Source organism: Anneissia japonica, unplaced genomic scaffold (genome assembly GCF_011630105.1).
Source record: "Anneissia japonica isolate Jap-2015-1 unplaced genomic scaffold, ASM1163010v1 scaffold288058_len748972_cov163, whole genome shotgun sequence".
Taxonomy (NCBI): Eukaryota; Metazoa; Echinodermata; class Crinoidea; order Comatulida; family Comatulidae; genus Anneissia; species Anneissia japonica.
The window spans coordinates 526,483-532,636 of record NW_022701645.1 but is presented as its reverse complement, the minus strand read 5'-3'; the positions used below and the strand labels follow the sequence as shown (position 1 = coordinate 532,636).

The window sequence follows — 6,154 nt, the reverse complement described above, 5'->3', positions numbered from 1 at the left end:
TTATTACAGAATTTGCACGCGTAAATCCCGGAGAACGCTATCTTGTGTTTATAAGATCTTTGCTCTAAATTAACTTTCTCGTTGGTGGCGCTGTCCAGAATGAGAAAAATAATAAAAAATAAGAGACAGTGCCTGCCACAGTTTGTGGGCTAATATACATGCTGCAAAAAGCCAAAGGATTTCAATAGTGTTTTGAAATAATTTGCTGCCATGTCATTATCGTCATCCATGTGAATATTGAAGTTGCCACAGAAGACAACCTTAGATGGATGTAAAATATATTGAGCAATCATCCTTTCAAAACCGTTAAGATATTCAGCAATGGATAATCCAGGTGGTTGATAAATGGTGACGAGACCGACTTTGATTTTGTTGTGACCTCAGCGTGTAAAGCATCACATGAACTATATTTTATGTTTACAGCAAACAATATCTACATAGAATACCAACACCACCCTATATTCTAACTGCCCTAGGAATGCGTATAGTATCCGGGTGGAGTTAAATTCCTTTATATTTTGGTTTAAAAGCACACGTTTGGATCATACTAAGCCATAGAAACTCTCACATGAGCCTTACCGGGATTTTTATTCCGGGACCATGGCCGAGGGTCTAGTCGGCACTAGGTTCGGACCCACAGTGTAGGACCACTGTCGGCAAATTTCTGGGCCACAACTTTTATAGCTAAAATTTCACTATTTCGTTTTCCATGGGGTTTATGTTGTGGTAGTTCATTAACTATATCTAGATGTTTTAGGTAATATGTATAACATTATTTTGAGATTGCATTTGTACCCGAGTTTTTACATTGTTTTTTTTCCACCAAAATGGATGCCATCTTGGAAGTTATCATGATACGACTTTTTTTATTTATTTTTTTTTTGTATTTGTACATCTAACATTGTAAACACCAATTACAGGATGACCATAAATATATAAGAATATGATAAAGAACTAGAACATTACATAATAAGCATCAGGGAAACCGAATTTCATGTACACCTTGTTTTGTGGTCATGACAATAAAGTTCTTATCTTTATCATATAACAGCTTAAAGATTAACTTCCACAAATAAATGATTGGCGTTCCTGATGCTCATTAATTTTTATTGTTCTTGTTCTCAAATCATTATTATATTGCTTGTGCATGTTGAGCATCGAATAAATTCATTCAATCAATCAATCAATCAATCAATCAATCATAAATATTTAGACATAATATTATCATAACGTCATCATTCCAATCCAATTTTTAACGAGAGTGAAGAGTAACCGGGTTAGCCACGTTCTTGTTATATTTCATATCCATATCATAATGTAAAGGTGACAAAAAACATGAACATATTTCCCCATCCCCATCTTAATTAGTCCAAAGGGCCGGTTTTAGGCCATAACATTTCAAGTGCTATATATATATTTTTTAAATTGCCTAAGGCCTAGGAATGGGTATTTTGTTTCTGGGACACTCAAACTGGGTTGATTACATCCCAAGTATATTTTTGAATATAAAAGTAGGTTATTTATGCGTCTGTGTTAAAGTAGGATAGCTATCGTTCATGAACTGATGATCTTTAACCTATTTCCTGTTGTCAATAACTGACTTGCACTTATACCTACATGACCGACTGTAACTGTATGAGGCATGCATGTTTGGCGTGATACATTGTAAACAAGATTCATGATGTGTTTCCAATGTGCGCATGTATTGTATTGATGTATTGTATTTTCTGAGCTTAAGATCAGTTGTTGGCCCCTGTACTAAAGTGAAATTTTTCAGTCAAATCAAAGCAATCCAAGATGGCGATTAAAACTGTTGGCATTGTTGGAGCTGGTGTTAGTGGATTGGTGTCAATTAAAAGCTGTTTGGAGGAAGATTTGCAGCCCATATGTTTTGAAAGGTCTTCAGGTGTTGGTGAGTCGGCTCATTTAATTGTAAAATGCATTCATGCAAGATACAAAATACAAGATAGATTTATTGTCAAATAAAATTTGAAATTAGTTTTTCTCATGGCAACAAAAGTTGCCATGAGCTATACAAAAATGTGCTATACAAAAACCCCGTTTTTGTATGACACACATTAATTTAACAGGTTTATATTCTAAAATCATAACACTGTATAGCGGTATCATTCTTTCTGTGAACGTCATCCTCACCAACCACGTTCGTGAAGCCCGAGGACAGAAAAAAAAATAGTCGTTTGTTATTGTTATGAGCGAAGCTGGTTCTAAAAAGCGTTAAAAATTGTTTGTGATTGAACTTGAAAATAATTATTATTGCCAAATAGATAGATCTCGATGCTACTTATTCACCATCTGTGTCCCCGGTCTGTGACCAAACATTTAAGCAACCTTCAGTCTTACATAGGCCTATACAGTTTACCCATACTCCATATGGAGTTTCAAAATGGCGAGTCTGGTCTTACACAGAGTAAAGTCGAGCTGCGCTATTATTATGGTAACTAAAACAATGCTAGTTCAGAGTATTACTAGTACTAAGCACTGTAATGCATATACCTATTTTAATATACTACTGAGATAGGCTTTTATTTTTCAATCTTGATTTCAGAGGTCCAAAAAATTTTTCAATTTTTTTTCAATCATATATAGTGGTGTAGACTGGTCTTTTAAGAACATTTTGCTGGAAAAACTTTTTGGATACGACGCCCCGTGATAGAGTTATGATTTTTAAAACAACATGATGCCAGAAAATCAGCCCAAAAGCTTATCTTATTTCTGTTGGTTACGCACCGCTGATTCGCAATGTTTGTCATCACTACAAGATGTCTACCGATTCGTGAAAAAGGCCTATTATAGGCCTTGGTTATTATAATAATTATCGTCGCCATAATCATGAAGCAGAATGCTACACTTAAAAAATCGAAAAGTATAAGGATATATTATATTCGATATTAGATTCATGTTTCGCGCGAATTCCATGTGTTTATTCTAGGTTGTGATTTACTGTTCCGCCATCACGTAATGCGATCGCCTCAAACTATTTGTCTTGCAATTCATCGACCCGGCCCAAAGGAGAAGTGTGAACGTTCGTAAAGCGGCCCTGGGCCGACTTAAAACAAGCACTGTGAACGAAAATGTCGTTGAGTCGGCCGTAATTTGGCGGTCCTAGGCCGGCCTAATAAGTGTGATAATAATTTTCCACTAGTGCATGCATGCTCGCCGTCTTTTAACGTTAGTTTTGATAATCAACTGTTGTAGCAGTCATTGGTTGTTATCGATATGATCAGTATACTGTATTTACATATAGCTGTGCGTATATGCTGGTTTGTGCTCCTGCAGTATGCGTTAGCTCACAGAGCTAGCGACGTTACACATTAGCAGTACAGTATGGATACAATGAATAACTACTCGAATTTCTATTGTGTTAGAAGAACTTGTTTATAATGTTATTTTGATTTACATTTGTCAAAGAAATAAACATTTCTTAAAGCATTTGAGAGAAAATACAGTCAATTTTTGGTCGGTGCAGGCAGGTAAAATTTTGCAATGTTTTCATACATGGGCGGATTTTTTTGGGGGGGGGGGCGCAAAAAAAACCAAAAAAAACTTTTTTTGTTTTTGTATTTTTGGAGATAATTGAATGGATACACAATTCCATAGAGAGGTTGATTCCATTGAAAGGTTGATTCATATCGCGCAATACATAGCTACAAAGACAGTTTTAGCGCAGATGCACCAGCATGGAAAACTTTGTGCAATCAATCACTCTCTATCGTGGTCAGCAGGTATGTGCTGTCAGACAACCCCTTGCACAGTGACCACAGTATACTGATTTGTGTGCATATCTCCATTGACAACACCCCTTTAGTAGACTTACTCTTTTAATAAAGTACAGTTTTTGTGTAGACAACATTTGACACTTTTGACGTGTAAGTTTTGCTTCGATCCTTATTGTTTTCAAGTACAGTACCTGGTTTAATCATATTGTGTAATTTAAAAGATATACTGTATGAATTAATTGTATAATACTGTTGTCTCTAATTGACATGAAACAGTGGCGTAGGCCTAGGCCTATTTCCATTGGCGGATTTGGGTGGTGGGGGGGGGGTGAGGTGGCGCACAAATTTTCTACGTAAGTGCATTCATAAAAAAGGTGTGTCATGGTTTCTTTGTATTCTCCACAATCCTTAATTTTAATATTCTTCAGAAAAGTATTTGTTGTTAAATTTTTTGCAGTTATTTTGTATTGAAACCATTGATATTTTTTTTAACGGTTTTTGGATTTTAGTTTTCCTTTTTGCTGATTTTGTGATTTTTATGTTCAATGTTGCTGAGCAACTTCTTTGGGTTTTAATCAACCTTGTTTTTGTTTTGTTTTTTGTTGTTTTTGTTTTATTATAGTCCATAATATTTAGGTCAACACAGATTTACAGGTAGTTTCAACAGAACTAAAAACTGAAATAATAACACTGCAGCACCATAAAACATAATTTATTATATTTACCAAGGTCAGGCCAATGCTCCTGCAGTATGTTCTATTATTAGTTTGACATTTAATTTTCCCCCAGCAAGTACACAGGATTCACTATTAAGTCAAACATTTAAGTGTTAGATAGTTTCGAAGAGCACCACTAGCATCTGTTTTTGTTTTGTTGTTGAATTTGGATGGGTATTGGTTCGAATCCGAGGAAAAGTATACTATGAAATGCCATTCAAATAAATAATAAATATGGAATGCCATTGGTGCCAAAATGGATTTATTTTTAATAATTTTCACTGATTAAGGCAAACTTAGGGACTGGAACTAAACCCAGTTTATGAACAACACTGAAACCAGTCTACAAAACCAAATCATGTTCCACAGTCATGAGAAAATCATTAAACACATTTCCAAGAATTACACAAATACTATTGCATTTTTGCATAAAATTGCTACGATATTTAATTTATACTCTCTAGTGTAAACCAATATAAACTTTAATTTTAATTTATTAAACATTTTAAAATTAAGTTTACTAAATAAAAAATTCATGAAATAATAAAATAATGTGTTACTTTGTGAACTGAAAAAAGCTTATTTTAATCGCATTAGTTTGTGGTTTTTTTTAACTTTTATAAATAGCATAGAGCCTAAATATATCATGTCACTCCTGTTCAGATTTTGAGAATAAATTTCATTGAAATTAACTTTAAAATAGTTCGTAATAATCAACTTAATTAAGTTAATTACCCAAGGCCATGGAATCAGAAGGTATGCAGCTCTGCCAGACTAGCACATAAACTCATCAAAATCAAAACAACCTGTTAAAACTTTACCAGAGTTTCCATTCCTTTTGTTTTTTACCAAGGTCACCGCAGTGGCTGTATGTACACACTACAAGCTACAGTACTTCCTTTTCAGGGCTGCTTGAGAAAGAAAACAGAAAACCGAAGAGCAGTCCCTGTACGCTTTTGCTGTAATTCTAATGGCAATAAACCACCGAGAAGACTTTTAGACGCCAGTGGAAAAGCTATCTGTATGCAGTTACAGAATTATTACCGGTACTGAGGTTGTGTAATACAGGCATACTTGATCAGATTGTTGTTTGCCAGATAATGTTTAATCATACCTGTTTGTTAATGTTATGATTATTGCAGTCTTTAATTCAATGATTCAATACAACGTACCGTACTCGCGCGAATAAGCGCCCGGGCGCCAAAAATATTTTTTGCACTTTCTGAGGGGCGCTTATTTAAACGGGGCGCTTATGAAAACACAGTGGAAATTGAGGGGGCGCTTATGGAAATAGATGAAAATCGAGGGGTTCTTATGGGAAATTATTTTAATAATTAAAAATTCAAGAGGCACTTTTTGAATGAAAAAAAAATTATATAAGGACATTAAGAATGGTGGTTAGAAAAGATAATCGTCAAGAGAACATGGCTCGTAACAAGAATGCTTGAATATTTACAAAACAGCAAAAAAGCAGATGCAATTAGTGGTGGGTAGTGGTTAGCTTTTTGGCCATCGGCCGATTGAGATTAGCAGGATGGCAGGATCATTGTCTTTTTCTTGAAAACTCAGATGAGAATGTGCTTAAGGTCGAAAAAAGTAGAAGAGGAGTAGGACTAGACATAGACAAATATGTAAAAAGTTTAAAGTTGGAAATAATATTATACTGTCTGTCCAGGGATCGGAGCTCTCATCTGTCCAAAA

The 6,154-nt window shown here is 34.9% G+C and overlaps 1 pseudogene; it reads left to right on the top strand.

The window, feature by feature from the left end:
* Positions 1-1,583: 1,583 nt before the first annotated feature.
* LOC117103694 overlaps positions 1,584-6,154 on the top strand; it is an 18,173-nt pseudogene continuing 13,602 nt past the window's right edge.